Raw genomic sequence first — 17,068 nt, 5'->3', positions numbered from 1 at the left:
GATAGATCCTGAAACTGAGTGGGGGCAGTTGAAGCAATGCAGTGAGCATCTCACTCTCTGTCCTGATAAAAATACCAGTTCCCTAAGTGCTTAGTGAAGACTGTTGAACATAGCTTGGATTTAACTGTCACTCATGAGTTCATCCTGGATGGTCACCTGATGGGACAGGGGGCTCTGGCAACAAGAGGCTAAGGGGTAGACCCTTTCTTGGTCCATAAAGGGAAAGTAATGAGCAGCTCTCCTGATGAAAAAGATATTCTGAGGATGTGGCAGTTAGGGGCATGTGGGGACAGGTCTGAACATCAGAAAGAAACTAAGAGGATTTATCAGTGCTTCAGCAATTCCACTCCAAAGTAGGTGATGGAGCAACCATGGATGTCATAGGGAGTGTGTGTATATAAGTGAGGTGAGCACCAGGGACTGATCAGTGTTTCAGCAATGCCATCCCTCTCCCTCTTGGGAGACGACAGACTGGGACAGGATCTTCTACAGCAGTGTGGTGGAAAGAACCTCTGAAAAGCTCACTCATATATGCCGCCCCCACCCTGGAAATTCACCCAAAGCACATCAATGGCCATTAGCATGAGAAGTAGCAATGACTAAAAGAAGGGTTATAATGTGTCCAATCAAGTAAGAAAAGGAGTCTGATCCTTGTCTTGTCCAACCATCCTTTCTCAGCATCTGCAACATCTGAGAGACTGCTGCCTGGAAGAGGGAGAGGAATCTCAGGTGGTCTAGAAGGCAGACCAACCCCGCACTACCCTCCCCAGCCCCCCCACCACACTGCAAGCTGGAGTTCTATCCTGTATTGGCAAAGGAGCAAAGAAGAGCTTTGATCAAGGATGAGCTTTTAAGTTTTAAGTGAAGTCTGTGTGCCAGAATTTTGTACCCAAATAAGACTACCCTAATAACTTTAAGTGACCAAAAGGTCAAGGCATCAGACCAAAATGCCACATCAAGGGAGGTATTACCCATTAGGAAAGGAGAATGACACATGCAAAGTTGGTAAACAGGTTTTGGAAAAACATAAGCCATTTCATGTTCATAGCCATTGAGCTGAGACACACCAATAAACATCAAAAATCACATTTCAAAACCAGTATAAAGCTAAATGTAAATGCTGAGAAAAGTGGCACTGAATGATGATTCACTTAGCTTGGATTTTTAGCAAATTTTATGGAGTAAAGTTTGTTTAAAAGAAATTTTCTTGTTTTGGAAGCCTGATGTATTAAAATAGCAAATAAACAATTGAAGAGGAAATTTAAGCTGAGGAGTTGGGGCTGTAGCTATACGCTTCATCATATTTTCCATTAAAAATCATAATGTGTAGTCAATTACTACCACAGAGAGAAACATTAGAGAAATGCTTAATGTTTCAGGCTTAACTGGAACCAAAATTCAGTGATTTTCCGTAAATAATAATTTGACTCTCTATCATCAGCTTGGAGCAATTTGTTGCCACTCTTTCTTACGTTCTCTTTGCAGATGCTGCCAAGTCTGAATATCCTTGTTAAATGCTGGGATTCTTAATTAGAAGAACCAGGGTCCATAATATCTTCAGGGCAGTATTTGTATCAGAAAGAAGCTTGTGAAGGATGGTTCAGATGGATAAGGCAAGGTTTGTCTTCGAGGAACCAGAAAATTCGCTTTTTAAACCCACAGGGAGGACCAACAAGCCATCCCTGTGTTGTGGTCAGTAAATACAGGTATTCAGTAAATACAGACATTCTTCTTTGCTCATTTCAACACTCTCCAGATTCTGGAAAAATTTTCCCTTCCTCTTAAGAATCTTAGCAACTCCTCCAGGTGGTGCAAAAACTGGTTAGAGAGATGAAAAGGGAGAAGACAACGGCCCGATTCTAGGAGTCAATGTTCTAGATCCCCAAAGCAGAGGGGAGGCAAAATAAATCATAATTAGGGTGTAGAACCATATATTTCAAGTTTGAAAGAGACAAATAGGTGTGTCTGAGGAGCTCCTGTTATTAAAGCCAACTGTTACTGTGGTAGCACACAGAACTTGTTTTGAGCACATTGTACATGTATACGAACATGCATTTACATGCATATACACACAGAGACACAGTCACACACATAGATGTGCTTCTATCACACGACATAAGTGTGGCACTGTCATCACAAACAGTAGGCACCTGGCCTCCTTTCTCCTTGCTCTAATAAGAGATGGGCTTTGTAATCAGGAAAACCATCAAAATGCTCAGTCCAAAGAACCAATAGAGAGAAGTGAAGCAAAATCGTACTTCCCCTCTTGACTTTTTGTGCTATGTGGTGATTGTCTTCTTAACTCCCCTTTTCTCCCATGTCTGCTGTGATGCTAAACAATGTTGCAACGTGAACAGTTAATATGCACCTTCGCTTGTAGCTGTCTTTCCCACGTGTGCCTTGATCTTAGTGACTGCGTATGAGCAATTGCTGTTACATCTGGACTGATTGATGAGTGAGGCAGCTTTACATGTCTGTGGAAACTGTAAAAACAAGGTGATCAGGCCTTTCGACTTTATCTTCCCTGAAGATCTCATTTTTATACTCAGATTTATTGTATTTGATAACAGACATTGGAGATAACTTTGTGTACATTTTAATGAGACTGACATCGTTCCGGAGGTGGAAGACTGGTTTGGACTTGCAGTTGTTAAGGTGCAGAATTGTCCAAATTAAAAATGAGAAATGAGCTCCAGAAGCTAATAACATGAATATGCTTCCTCTCAGAGATTGTTTTGACGTATTTCTATTAAAATCTGAGTTCCTAAGTTGATTTGAATTAACCAGAATAGTTCAGATGAGTGGTCACATTTTAACTCTAAAGTGGCTGAATCCCCAGAGTGGCAGATTTTGCGATCTCAATTTCATCACTGATACTTAGTCCTTAAACAGAAAATACTGTAAGTGCAGGGATGGCTCCTCATCTGTTCATTATATCTCTTGCACTTCGTATTGTGCCTTGATATAGTAAGTGATTAATAAATATATACTGAATAAAATAAATGTTGATTGCATAAATGTTATGTTTTACATATCTGTTTGAAGTATTCAATTTAGTAAGTTTACTTAAGTACTTTTCACTTATTCTTAAAATATAACACAGTCGTGTCCTTTTTTTCACCTAGTATTGTTGTGGGTTTTTTTGTTTTTTGGTGTTTTGTTTTGTTTTGTTCTGAGACAGAGTCTCACTCTGTTGCCAGGCTGGAGTGCAGTGGCAGGATCTCGGCTCACTGCAACCTCCACCTCCCAGGTTCAAGTTATACTCCTGCTTCACCCCCGAGTAGCTGGGACTACACGCGTGCACCACTATGCCCAGCTAAATTTGTATTTTTAGTAGAGATGGGGTTTCACTGTGTTGGCCAAATGGTCTTGATCTCCTGACCTCATGATCTGCCCGCCTTGGCCTCCCAAAGTGCTGGGATTACAGGTGTGAGCCACCGCACCCAGTCTGTTGTGTTTTAATAAAAGATGTTTTGGTTAGTATAAGGATATAGTGGAAAGAGCATTAGATATAAATCCAGGAGAGCTGAGCTCCTGTCCTACTCTGCTAACAACTAATTATACATTTGCTAAAAAAATTGCCTTTGGTTTTCATATTAGCAATGAACAATAGTAGAAAGTTAAGAAAAAACTGCCCTATTTTGTTCTGGTGTATAGAAAGAATATATTTACCTCAGCTCTCCTCTCTGCTTTAGTTTATAAAATGTCTACATAATTTTAAAAAAATATGAAGAGAAAGTGGTGTTTTTTGAATGAATGAATCTATAATTACAACCTTAGCTCTATTTTGGGCCATCTAGTAGAGACAGAAAAGCATGAAAGGGATGTATTAGCTTTCATTCATTTAGCCCTCTGCCATTTACAAGCTGTGCGATCTCAAGCAAGTCATTTTTTTTTTTTTTAATTCTGGACTTCAGCTTCTCTGTCTGCAAATTGGAAGATGTGACCAAGTGATTTCTCAATGTTTTTCCAGCTGTACCCTCTCTGATTCTTGATTCTTCAAAGTCCCAGTGACTTGTCACTGATATTCTTGTTCTCATCCCATTATTCATTTATTCAGCAAATACGACTGAGAATCTATTAGGTGCAAGCACTGTGCTATGCTCTAGAACAGAACCAAAATGACACTGTTCCTGACCCATAAAGTTGTCTTTTCTTTATTTTCCCTTTTCTGAATTTTCCCTGAGAACTCTTGATATACATTAGGAGATGTACAAAGGAATATAAATAAGAAGCATGAAGAACTCAAGTTCACTTATAGGAGAAATATTGTGAATAAGTGAATACCATCCAGCAATGAAAGGAGATTTGTAGGGGAAACAGAGTCAACATGGAGTTCAAGTTATGACAGGATTATGAATTGTGATTTTCTCTTTCTTAAAAATGTATACTTTGTGTGTGGGGGGGGAGGGGCAAACTATTAGTCTGTCTCCCAGGCTGGAGAGCAGTGGCAAGATCTTGGCTCCCTGTAACCTCTGCCTCCTGGGTTCAAGCGATTCTCCTGTCTCATCCTCCCGAGTAGCTGGGATTACAGGCACGCATCATCATGCCTGGCTAATTTTTGTGTTTTTACATGTTGGCTAGGCCGGTCTCACCATGTTGGCCAGGCTGGTCTCGAACTCTTGACCTCAAGTTATCCACCTGCTTTGGCCTCCCAAAGTGCTGGGATTACAGGTGTGAGCCACCATGCCCAGCCACTGTTTTCTTTTGTTATCTTTTCTGATATATCCATAATTTAAAAAAATTTTCACTCTTCAATTTATTAAGAATTTATATTGGAAAGTAGAGTCACATGAAGCAAAATTAATTTAAATCCCATTGTTACTCAACAACAATAATTTGATACATCTGTTTCTCACTGATTTATGATGCTACCCTAATTCCATAGAAAGTTGGAATTTCATAGAATATGTATTTTTCTCCATCAAGATCTACAGATTAGTCTTATAATGGAATCATTTCAACATTTTAATATATGTTAATATATTTGGGGATGATACCTTCCTCATTTCTTACAAAATATATATTGTAAATGAACTTTACAACTTTTAAAATAACAAATAAGAAAAATACTATTGATATTTTGGTTGGGCTTTGATTTACTATGGAGAATTGATACCCTTGTGATACTTAACTTTCTTTTAGGAATATAGTACATTTGTTCATTTATTCAAGTCCTCTTTTATAACTTCCAGTTGTAATTTGTACTTTTCTTTATTTAGGTCATGCTTGGTTCTCTTTAGACTTATTTGTGAATATTCTCTTATTTTACTGCAAAGAAAAGCAAAAATATGTTTCAGACAGTTTGACAGGAAATAAAGTTTTATAAATGTTTCCACTGGAGAAAATAAACATATTTATCAAGGAATACATTGAATATTTTGAAAATATTTGCCCAATATATTTAGTCCTAAATCATCCATTTAGTATTTTGACATTTCTATTTATTGAAAATTTATTACTGTCTGAATTACATATATTCTGAGCAAAAAAAGAATTACTTGACATTTTAAGATGTGTTAGTAAATAACACTGTAGAAATGGGGACTATGTCAATGGTCCCTGCCTTTCCATACTGAAAGGATAGTTCTTTGATGCCTCAGCTAATTTTAATTAAACAACTCAATTAATGTGAGGAGAATAAGTAACAAGGTGTTTCTAAATGGCTAGATAATAATAACTTCTAATCACAGGACACTTACTACATACTGGAATGAGCACTTCACATATTTTAATTCTCACAATAGCTTAATGAGGTAAATGTTAAGGCCTCTTTTTTACAGATGAGCACCCTGCCCAAATCATCTGTTTCAACTTGCTTCTTCCCACACCCTTCCTCTGTGCTTGGATCCACTGCAGATACTACCTCCCTTTAAATAGAAAAGGAATCAAATAGCCAAAAAACTCTGAAGCATCTGCAAGGACGCTAGAAGATCCTTCTGGAGTTTGGTCTCTTCATAAAGAGGAACTGTCCGTTATTTTCTAGATAAGAGTTATGAAAAACATCAATAGCCTTTGCAACTCAGATATACCATATCTTTAAAAGAATTTTAAAAATTAACAGAAACAGCCCTTCCCACAGCCCACATCACAGAGGCACACAAGCGTACTCATGTTCACACACACTCAGACACTCACTCATACACTCACACATGCACACACTACATAACAACTTTATAAAGAGTCTGATGACTTCCAAAGTCAGAAGAATAAAATATTTTTACTTGTATCATTGTATGTAAAATTAAAATAATTTTTTACTTTCAGCTTTCTAAAACCAGCAGGCTAGCTTGACTTCTTAAGAATACTTCTTCAAAACAACATTTAAAAATGTTTTTAGTTGACACATAATTGCCAGTGTGTTACATAGCTAAGTGGTCTAAGGCAGGGGTCCCCAACCTGGGGGCCACAGACCAGTACAGCTCCCAGGCCCATTAGGAAGCAGGCTGCATAGCAGGAGGTGAGTGGCAGGCTGGGGAGCAAAGCTTCATCTGTATTTACAGTTGCTCCTCATCTCTGGCATTACTGCCTGAGCTCTGCCTCCTATCAGATCAGCCGTGGCATTAGATTCTCCTAGAAGTGCAAACTCTATTGTGAACTTTGCATGCAAGGAATCTAGGTTGTGTGCTCCTCGGTTGTGTATGATGATCTGTCACTGTCTCCCATCACCCCCAGATGGGATCGTCTAGTTGCAGGAAAACAAGCTCAGGGTTCCCACTGATTCTACATTTTGTTGAGTATATAATAATAGAAATAAAGCACACAGTAAATGCAATGCACCTGAATCATCTCAAAACCGCCTTCACCACCCTTTCTCCACCACTGTCTGTGGAAAAATTGTTTTCCACAAAACTGGTGCCTAGTGCCAAAAAGGGGAAAAGCATTATTTTTTAACAGTTTTTTGAAGACCTCAGGCCGGGGATTCAGAAGAATCCAAACCCTTTTACAAAGAGTATGAGTGTAACTCACATAAATATTCCACTAATGAACAACAGAGTGCTTAGTTTAGGAAAAAATGATGATTGCCATCCACATGAGTGAATGCCTGCACTAGAGTATTACAATCTTACAAAAAAGAGAAAGTGTCCAGGCGCAGTGGCTCGCACTTGTAATCCCAGCACTTTGCGAGGCTGAGGCGGATGGATCACTTGAGGTCAGGAGTTCGAAACCAGCCTGGCCAACATGGTGAAACCCCGTCTCTACTAAAAATACAAAAATTAGCTGGGCATGATGGCGGGCGCCAGTAATCCCAGCTATTCGAGAGGTTGAGGCAGGGGAATCACCTGAACCCAGGAGGCGGAGGTTGCAGTGAGCCAAGATTGGGCCACTGCACTCCAGCCTGGGTGACAAGAGCGACATTCCATCTCAAAAAAAAAAAAAAAAAAAAAAGAGAGAAAGTACATTTGTGCATTCACTTACTAGTAGTGTACCACAGAGATACCAGATTTGATTGTGACTACCCCTTAGCCTTCCCTACTCAACTTATATTTCAGAAAAACAGTTTCAAGTCCCCGTGCTTTGATCACGGAACTTACTGCATGGTATTGTAGTTTTCCATTCATTATGGGCCATACTGAAGACACACAGGTGTGTGTTTCTATCTGAAGCCCCAGTGGCCAGCAGAGGTCCTGGTTCATAATAGATGTAAACAAATGTCTTATCATTTATGTATAGCTAGGTAAATGGATATAAATAGATAATACAGCTATTCAGCTGAAAACATTTGATTTACTAAATTTTAATATGTTCAGTAAGATTTTTCCAAAATATAGTAGTGCCTCAGAAATTACTAAAGTGTTAGAACTGCTGAGATCTTAAGAGAATAGAAGGACACTAAGTTGATCCACTGTTTTCGGCTGAAAAAAAGTTGGCCAACCAATTTATCACTCGCAATGGGAAGAAGTACTCAGAGGTTTTCCCTACATGAAACATGGAGGGGTCTCCTTCTGATGGAAGGGAGAAATCACTCCAAGGAGTGCTTTTGTTCTTTGGCAACGGTAAAGCAAACAACTGAAACAACCCAAAATCTATAAGCACCTGCTTCAGAAAAAAATGTGTTTGAGATACTAAATGAGATGTTAAATATGTACATATATGCATGATATATACATATATTTTTAAGATATAGACACATATATATAAATACATACACACCAGCTTCCTCTTCAAGACGAGTACTATTTTGAATCAGTAAATTGCTTTGCTAGCTGGAATTGCTAGGCCAAGAATACCAGCTTCAAATCAGATTGCATTTTTACTTCATGCTATATTTTCTTTCTCCCTAAAACTCAATATCTGAAAGCAGAAAAAAATAAATGAAATAAGCCTCTCTCTTTTGATATGTCACATTTTTGTGAAAGGAAGATACATAGTTTATGAACCAGTATGTAAGCATGTCACGATAAAGTGCTTAAGCAATGGCTAGGATAAAATAATAAATGCAAACTCATAAATTCAATCAGTTGGTACAAATAAATCAGCACTACCATAACTTTCTGTCTGCAGGTCTGGTTTTGGAGCTAGAAATATTTCTTTGTTACTGGTAGGAAAGCTGAACACACTAACTTGTTTTTCTTCCTGCTGTCTTACAATTTATTCACCTAGTAATTTATAAAAGTTTTCCTAAAATGCCCAAGTAGCATCATTTTCTAAAAATAAAGGTTGATGATTACAACTGAGACTAACATTTGTCCCCTCTAGAGTCTTTCCCTCTTTCTCTTTTTAACAGAACTCCATGCGCGAAATCCCTTGCAGATGGGGAAGTGACATAGCCATTGTTTTTGAGACAGAAGCAAAAGTTGTTGGGTGTAGCTTCCAGGAAACCTGAGAAAGGCAGACTCAGAGGGTGTGTACCGGCTTCCCTCTGCTCCTCCCTTTCTTCCAGCCCAGGGCACAAGTCACATCCAGAACAGCCACAGCTCCCTCAACACAGACTGTAAGGAAAAAACAAGGAGAGACAATCTAAACCAATCGAAACGAATTCTAACCACAGTTTACTCCCAGACTTTGTATTTTTATGAGGAAAAATGAGCACAAAAGCACCTTACCTCTATTGGCCTGGATAGCTGTTGCTCACAACAAATGCAACTCCTAAATGACATGTGTCTTCAGATAAAAACACTGTTATCGTCAGAAATCTGTTGAGTTCTGGAAACCAACAGTAAATAAGCCAGCATATTTTGGTCTTATTATAGTCAAATTTTTAGTAGAAACACTTTTATTATAAAGTCATTAGACTCTTTAGGAAAGTGAGTCCTCAATATTAATCTATTTGTCCTTTGCTCCTGGAGTGACCTATAGCTGAAAAATGGATATTTCTGAGGTGGCAACACTTCCAGCAGCACAAGCTGTCTGTGGAGACAGTGAATGTATGAGCCCCTGTGGTCCGCAGTATCCATGTAGAGCACTGGGACATACTCACCCATCTTCTCATCTCTCCCTTGTCCATTCCCACAGTTGTGTAATGTTGCCTTTGCCCTCGCCATACCGCCTTGTAATAATTGTTTCTCATTATTTTGGCTTCACTGATCTGTGAGTTCACCAACTGCAGGAACGTTGCTTTATTGATTCGTATATTCTGAATGCCCATGATAGCACATAGCCCACAGATGGTGCCCACCAAATGCACATTGGATGAATGAATGTGTGAATTAAGATTATCACCAGGACACATTGGCCCTGTCTCTGTGGGACTGAGACCCAGCATCAGGAAAGGACAGATATCACCACTTTGCTTTAGGGTGTTTTCTGACAGTGATTAGTTTCCAGGTATGGCAGTAAAAGGCTGCTGGGCTCTGTTGTACTAGCCTGAGGTCGTGGGTCTGATCCCTGTTCGCTGCAAAGCCACTGAGCTGAAAAGAGCACTGCTGTAAGCTGAAGCAGATGTAATTTGTCATGTCCTTTCTGAACCTTTTCTAAGGAAGTGCCATTGACTAGAGAGACTCTTGTTCAGAAGGCAGAGTGACATGTGCAAAGATCATAGGGTGGGCAGCCACAGAGACAGCAGCTTACCTCTAAGATATATTATTCAACACTTAAACTTTCCAAGTCTCTGCTTTCCTCTCTCCAAAATAGGGATTATGTCTTCCACATAGGGCTGACGTAATGACTAAAGGAAGTGACATGTATAAAGCCCATGCCTGCCCCATAGCAGCCCCTCAATAAAGATAGTTGCAATGCTGTATTATGCAATGTGTCATACTGATGTTACGTGAAACATATTGTCAGCATTTTTCAGGGACACTTCTAGGTTGCAAGATGAGGAAAGATTGCACTTTAGGCTAAAATACCTCTGGAACATGACTTCCTTTGTAATATAAATTGATCAAGGAACTTCCTGTTCTCTGAGGCTATTCCAACTGCTCAAACCAGTGCCTGCTTCTCCCAGAGGGTGGGGCCAGGAACAGGCTGACCCAGCATCCAACCTTAAAGCACTTTCCCTCTTCTAGGGCTTTTCACACCAAAGGGAACAGGGAAGAAACTAGACACTATTGTTTTTACAAACCTTTTCCTTGCCAATGCTTCTTTCTCTCCCCTTGTATGCTATTTTAAGAGACTGTGAATTAAATTATTTCAGCAAGAATAGGCTTTCATCCTGACATTCAAAGAGATTGATGTTCATATTAATTATGGACCAACTCTGACTCTCTACCAGCAGCTTTTTAATTTTATTTTTATTTCTTGCTGCAAACATCTTTATTCATTTTAAAGTCACCTTCTCATCAAGTTTCTAGTTGTAGAATGTTTCTGGATATAGCAAATTTTGGAAGCTTTAATAACCACTATTTAAATTTTTGATGACTGTTTCAATTCAAATATAATGACAATGCCCTTTCACATTCTGCTGTTGTATAACTTGCTACTTAAATCCCCAAGGTTTAAACAAGTATGTGTGTTAACATGTAGCTATTTGTCCATTTATCTGTTGAGAAAATGCCTTCTTCATAAGTCCCTTTATATAAAATGAAAATCCAGGGTCTCTGCAGCCTCCCTCTCTTTGCTCCCCTTCTCCTTCCCCGTGCTCCAGGTGGCAGCACTTGTGGGTCTGAAACTTGCTGCCTTCTCCCGGGTGCCTGTGGCCTTGCGTAGGTGTTCCACCTGCCTGTAATAACCTCGATGCATTGTTCCTCTTGCTTTTTTCACTTTTCGTCCTCTCACCATACTTGACTTTTCGTCTCCATTTCCACTCAAGTCATTATACAGAGTTATTCCCATGTCTGCTCTGATGACCATTCCAAACCTCAATTCATTGGTCCCAACTGCAGTTTCTGTCCACCCAACTTCAGTTACATACTCTCAGGCTTTGCCGTACCCAGGAACCATTCAGCTTTAAGATCTTATATTTAAATCTTCCATTCTCTACCTAGAATCTTCTCTTTTTCTGTTGCCTATCCATGACTCACTGAGTAACTGTATTCTGTACCCTTATCGAGATCCTCAGTCTGAAGACTCCCATTTGTGTACCTTATCTCTCAGCCTCCTCATTTTGTTTCTTTCCAGCTGATGGACAGGGTCTTTCTCATCAATCACTCTTGCCAACAGCCTCAGATTTTCTTCTTATTTTCTGCCATGTTGACTTGAAAAATCACTATTATGGGCCAGGCATGGTGGCTCATGCTTATAATCCCAGCACTTTAGGAGGCCAAGGCAGGTGAATCACGTGAGGTCAGCAGTTTGAGACCAGCCTGGCCAACATGGTGACACCCTGTCTCTACTACAAATACAAGAAAATTAGCCAGGTGTGGTGGCGGGCGCCTGTAATCCCAGCTACTCCAGAGGCTGAAGCAGAAGAATGGCTTGAACCCAGGAGGTGGAGGCTGCAGTGAGCCGAGGTCACGCCAGTGCACTCCAGCCTGGTCAACAAGAGCAAAACTCCATCAAAAAAAAAAAAAAGAGAGAGAGAGAGAAAGAAAAAGAAAAAGAAAAATTACTATTATGAAGCAGTCTAGTGGTCCAACTTCTTTGTATTAGCTCAGGTTCCGGAACATTGCTGAACCAAAGGTTGCCTCTATGGAGTTTCATGCTACATACACTCCAGGTAACCAACATGAACTAGGAACTCAGCAAACTTATATACTGCTGGTTAGCCTCCTCCCCATTTTTTAAACAGTCTATTTAAAAATTACCCCCCACTTTTAATACATTATTTCTCTTTTAAGATTATTAGCAGGTGGCCTCATTTCTTATTAGACATACCCACACCCCGCCAACACACAAATATGAAAAAAGGGGGGTACTAAGCAGGAACGCTTTCAACTGTTGGCCATCATCCATACAAGCATGCTTTCTGAATACAATGAAAAGATGTCCCTCCTTCAGGGTTAACCTGTGACAGGGGTTTCAGCCACCTCTTACCTTTCTCTCTCTCCACCACCCTTCTTCCCATACCCGCTCCCCCCGCCACATATACACATTCCTTACAAATCTTTATGTGGATTATTCTCTTCTTTTGCTGTGACTCTTCTCTCCTTGTCTTCCGGCTTTCTTGCAATATATTTAACCATACGTGTATCTTTTTCATCTTAAAAAAAAAACTCTACTCTTGACTCCTTGTTTCCCTTAGTTACATACAGCCTTTTTCTTTCTCTTCTCAATTATTAGAAATTTCCATAACAGTATCACCTATTCTCCTCCTATTTACTATTTAAACTACTGAAATTCATGTTCTGTCCCATCACAATGCTGAAGATCTTTTCATTACTCCACCAAAGACCTCCTTCTTGCCCAAATGCATGGACACCTTCACCAATTTTCTGTTTGACTATTCTGCAACAAAGGATAAGATAGAAAGCAGACATTCTTGTCTTGTTCCTGAATGTGAGAGGGAAGTATTTAGAATTTCACTACTAATTATCAATTTACCTGTAAGCTGTTTTGATTTCACTTAATCAAGGTGATGATGTTGCATTCTATTACTATTTTGAGGAGAGTTTGCTTTTTTTATCATGCATACCTGGTGAAAATTGCTAAATGATATTTCTACATTATTAAAATATATATTCTTATTCTATAAATAAACAAATTTCATAATATATTCTATAAATATGATGATTTGCATTTATTGTTCTTTTAAAGTAAACCAACTCTTCATCCCTGGGATAAACGCCATTGATCATAAAGTATTATCATTTTATACATTGCTGGATTCTATTCAGAAAAATTGGTTTAAGGACTTTTGAATATATGTTCTTAAAGTGTATAGGATTGTAATTTTATTTTACTGTTTTTGCTACAATACTCTATGCATTTCAGAATTATGTTGTCTTCAGAAAATGAGTTAATAACCATTCCCTCTTCTAGTTTCTATAGTTGATATTATTTCTTCCTTAAATATTTGATAGAGCTTAACCATGGAGAAACTTTTATTACAAATTCAAACTTTCTAATAAATATAGTCTTATTCATATCTTCCATTTCTTTTTCAAGTTATTTATTTGTTAGCTTATCTATTTTATATAAGGTATCAAATTGCTTTATGATTTATTTATTATTGGGCATAAGATTATTCATAATAACTCCTTATTTTTTAAGGTCTGTAGTGGCTACAATGATACACTCTTTTTTGCTTGGTAGTGATAACTTGTAATTTTCACTTTTATTAATTCTAATCAATTTATCAATTTTATTAATTTTTATATCAATATTTTATTAATCTTTTCACAGAAGCAAACTTTACCTTTGTGTGTTTATATTTGTGTGTATATATATATATATATACACACTGTTTTTATGTTTTCAATTTTATTGATTACTGCTCCTTATAATTCTGTCTTTCTTTCTTTAGTTTTAAATTGCCGTTTCTCTAGCTTCCTTAAGATGGGAAATTAAATAATTATTTATATATTTTTTTCTAATATGAGCATTTCATTAATAAATTTTCCATTATACCCTGCATTACACAAATTTTGATATTTTTATTTTCATGTTAGTCCAAAATATTGTCTATTTTCACTGTGGTTTCTCTAATTCTCTAATTCATGGGCTATTTAAAAGTGTGTTATTTAATTTCTAAATATTTGGAGTTTTTAATGTATCTTATTTTTGTACATGTCTCATTCAGTGATATATTCAGATAATACACTAAGATTTTAATTTTTGAAATGTGTAATACTTTATGGTCTAGAATGTAGTCTATTTTGTTGTGCCCATGAAAGTGTGTTCTATAGTTTTTTTGTACATTGTGCTATTAAAAATGTCATTACGTCAAGTCCTGTGACAATGCTGTTTAAATCTTCTATTTTCACTTAGTTTATTTGCCTACTTGTTTTGCTAATGACTCAGATTCATTAAGTTGTCCACTTCTGATTGTATATGTGTCTACTTCATATTTTATTTCTGTCAGTTTGATTTCTTGTATTCTTAGCTCTATTACTATATTCATATGTAATTATATTTTTTCTTTCTTTTTTCACTATGAAATATTATTATTTATGCCCAGAAATACTCTTTGATTTGAAGTCTACTTTGTCTGATATTAATATAGCCACACCAGGCTTCATATGCTTACTTTTCATTTGGGACTCTTTCTCTTTCTTTTTAGTTTCAGAATTTCTTGAAATCTCAGAAAAACTATACCATAAAAGTAAGAACCCCATCCTCCAAGACCAAAGGTGCCATAGGACTAATGATGAACCACAATATACCAATACTTATTCCAACATCATGTCATCTCAGTTTTTTAGTGTTTTTTTTTTTTAATTTTTATTTTTAAGAGTGATTCAGAGTTTACAGAAAAATTGATCAGAAAGTTCCATATACCTCCTGTCTCCCTCCACTCCTGCACAGCTTCCCATCTTGCATTAGTGTGGTATGCTTGATATAATTAATGAAACAATACTGATACATTATCATCAACTAAAGTTAATAGTTTACATTAGCGTTCATTCTCTATTGTACTTCTGGGTTTTGACAAATGCCCAATGTCTTGTATCCATCATTACAATACCATGTAAAACAGTTTCCCAGCCCTAAAAATCCTCCCTGCTCCACTTGTTCTTCATTCCTCCTTCCCTCCTCCCGAATCCCTGGCAACTACTGACCAACAACTACTGACCTTTTTATTGTCTCCATAGTTTTGATTTCTCCAAAATGTCTTACAGTTGAAATCATATATTATGCTGCCTTTTCAGACTGTTTTTTTTTCCATTTAGTAATATGCTTTTAACATCCATGTCTTTTCATGTCTTTGGTTTACAGACATCACAACTGCTTCTCAGCTATTTCTTCCTTTTTAGCAGAAATGGGAAGGCTTGGGGGTGATAGTGGGGGTAGGCAGGGCGGTCATCTGACCTAGGTTACTTCCCTTCCCCTGGGTTTGAAACCACACCCAGACAGACTTTGTCATAGGCTATCACCTCTTTATCTGAGTGCTCACTCATCTTCCCCCAAAATCACTTACTCTCCCCTAAGTTGCCTACATCTGCCCTCCTCTCTCCCCTGTGAAGAGGGTATCTAAATTTCTAGCTTTCACTGGGTTTTGCGATATTCTTTTTTTTCATGTGATGCCACCATGTACATTATAAATTTGTACACCTTTTCTCCTGTTAATCTGCCTACAGTCAGTTTAGTTCATGGTCTCAACTATCAAACCCTCAGATGGTAGAGGAAAATCTTTCCTCTCCTACAGTATGCACCTATCCTTAGTTTTCAGGATACCAGTTTGTTCTGTGTTCTGATTTCTCTGATGGATCTAAGAAGAGTTGATTTTTAGTTTCTTCATATTTTTTTCTTGTGACAATAGGAGTTATGGCTTCTGAGTTCTTTATGTGTTAGACTAAAATAGAAAATCTGAGTTTGTTTTCATCAAACGGTTCTTGGCATGGGTAGTAATTTCTAAATCATATACCAGATATTTTGGCACATTCCAGAGAGTATGAATTAAGCTATTAATTTTTCTGATGCTGTTAGACTTTGAATGTAAAATTCTACATGCCTTACAAAATGATTGATTGTTAGGTAAGATAATCTTAGAAAATTTACTACCTCATGCAACTTTTTAAAAGGCAAAACAAAACATGGTTGTGTGGAAGGAAAAGAAACTCTTGAGACCTCAAACTCACTATACCAAAGAAAAAGTTAAGCCAACTTGGAAACTGAGTCATGCAAAAAAACAAAACAAACAAACAAAATATCCCTGGTCTTTCTTTTTGCTCCTAAACAAATAACTACAAGACAGAAGGCCACATATCTCCCCAAGTAGCCTCCTTTACTTTGACAACGTAAATTAGTAGCTTACCTTCCTGGGTATGGACAAGAAGAGAATGGAAATCATCCCTCCTTTCTCTGCAGTGTGATTACTTTTCTTATGTAAGGTGCAGCTTCACAGAGCCTGAGATATACATAGTTGGCTCTTCCTCTACCCACTCCTTTTCACATGCAATCTGTGGATTCAGTGAGCACTAATCAAAACCTCAAAAGAACATCACTGTTCGTCTCCTTTGCCCTACCCTCCATCTTCTTTTTTCCTCCTTCCTCTCCTGCTTGCTTTCTCCCCCTTTAAGTTTGAAACCCTCAAAACTTCCTTGGGAAAAAGTGTAGGCCACAGATCCTCCAGTAGCTTGTGTCTCTTTTTCCCAGACACATTCTGAACCTTGGCAAAATAAACCTCTAAACTGATTGAGACCCGCCTCAGACATTTTTTTTTGGTTTACAGTTGTATCTCTCATCCCTCAAATGATGTCTGGTTGTGGTGGGAGGTAGCAAACAGGGAGTGTCTGTCCCAGCTCCACTGAATATCCAGTGCATTCTTGATGGGCTCCCCTGGGATGTCTCATGCTACTTGGTCTTTGAATGATAGCCTCTGTTATTGCTGACACAACTCGTAAAATTTGCTCTTGAGTATGTGTCACAACACGCTGCTATTGACTATGGCCTGCTGTGGCTTCTGCTTCTGTTGTCTATACTCTTTCTTTCTTTCTTTGAGACAGAATATCACTCTGTGCCCAGGTTGGAGTACAATGGTAAGATCTTAGCTCACTGCAACCTCTGCCTTTTGGGTTCAAGTGATTCTCCTGCCTCAGGCTCCCAAGTAGCTGGGACTGCAGGAGTGGGCCACCATGCCTGGCTAATT

The 17,068-nt window shown here is 38.2% G+C and overlaps 1 long non-coding RNA gene across 2 annotated transcripts; it reads right to left on the bottom strand.

The window, feature by feature from the left end:
• Positions 1–4,882: 4,882 nt before the first annotated feature.
• LOC105707823 (uncharacterized) lies at positions 4,883–16,536 on the bottom strand. 2 transcript variants are annotated; one of them, XR_001105188.2, is made up of 4 exons: positions 16,235–16,536; positions 9,048–11,871; positions 8,155–8,933; positions 4,883–5,271 (listed from the first exon to the last, which is right to left on the bottom strand). It is a non-coding gene; the product is annotated as an uncharacterized LOC105707823 (long non-coding RNA). The 2 variants fall into 2 exon arrangements; XR_010337891.1 differs by lacking the exon at positions 4,883–5,271 and having other exon boundaries at positions 5,293–8,933.
• Positions 16,537–17,068: the final 532 nt, after the last annotated feature.

This window comes from Aotus nancymaae, unplaced genomic scaffold (assembly GCF_030222135.1).
Source record: "Aotus nancymaae isolate 86718 unplaced genomic scaffold, 86718_ANA_hifiasm-v0.15.2.pri h1tg000057l, whole genome shotgun sequence".
NCBI lineage: Eukaryota > Metazoa > Chordata > Mammalia > Primates > Aotidae > Aotus > Aotus nancymaae.
The sequence above is the reverse complement of the archived record's forward strand: the minus strand, read 5'-3'. Positions and strand labels throughout refer to the sequence as shown.